Here is a 1,010-nt window from a genome sequence, read left to right on the forward strand (position 1 = left end):
CCGTGCTTTCTCCACTTGTTCTTCTCACCTCACTGTAGTCACCATGTACTACTCCACTGTCATTTATGCCTACCTGAGCCCAAACTCCAGCTATTCCTCAGAGGTAGGCAAGGTCCTGGCATTGCTTTACTCCACAGTAAGTCCCACCTTGAACCCTCTCATCTATACCCTTAGGAACAAGGACGTCAAGGCAGTCCTTAAGAAAATTTTGATGATCAGGATAGAGAAACTATAAATTGATAGTCTCTAACACCTCTCTTTGCCACTCTCTGATCACCAGCTCTTATGAGCTGTGTCCTGCCAATTATAAATATCCTCTCCCCATGGAGCCTGCTACTAACTCTCTCAGTCCAGCTTTGTGTAGAAAGTGTTCCTTCCCTGACTCCCCATAACATCTTTATGGGGTGTGACTTTCAATACCCTTTTACTGAGTTTGGGGTTCCTCAACTATAACACATGGTAACATAGGACAGATGTATTGATTATTTCTCAGGTCCTCCAGGTTAAACATCTGCCTCAGAATCCCTACTTAATCCTCACAATATGGAGGCCAGCTCAATTCCATCAACAGTGGCCTTGAAAGATAACCAAATTGCTACTTGGATCAATCGGATCTTGGCCCCAAATTGCAGAAGAAGTGTCTCTCTTTCCTCCAACGACTGCCTTTTGTCCTATCACAAGAAAGCTGCTCATTGAGACATTAATGTCCTTGGTGGCATTTATGTCTCAGGCACTTATGATCCTGGTGCAGGGGAATTATCGAAACCTCATTGTCCAAGACACAACCGCTATTGAGTCCTTTGGATACATTGTGCCTTCTGAGTGGAATGTTCTCTACATGATTAATACATGCCCATTTTACATACCAGCTTCATGTTACATCCTAAGTAATTCTTCCTTTACCAGACTGCGTCTAGTCTCTCTGGTAACTGCTCCCCTAGAACCTTCTTATTTCCCTTATTTCCCTTGGAGATAATCACATGGCTAATTATTTTATTAATGTTTTCCAT

General features: G+C 42.9%; 1 pseudogene; it reads left to right on the forward strand.

Annotated features, from left to right (window-relative positions):
- LOC103212616 overlaps positions 1–289 on the forward strand; it is a 3,352-nt pseudogene extending 3,063 nt beyond the window's left edge.
- The last annotated feature ends 721 nt before the right edge of the window (positions 290–1,010 follow it).

The sequence above is a fragment of the Orycteropus afer genome, unplaced genomic scaffold (assembly GCF_000298275.1).
Source record: "Orycteropus afer afer isolate SDZICR_OR568_19922 unplaced genomic scaffold, OryAfe1.0 scaffold01035, whole genome shotgun sequence".
Lineage (NCBI taxonomy): Eukaryota > Metazoa > Chordata > Mammalia > Tubulidentata > Orycteropodidae > Orycteropus > Orycteropus afer.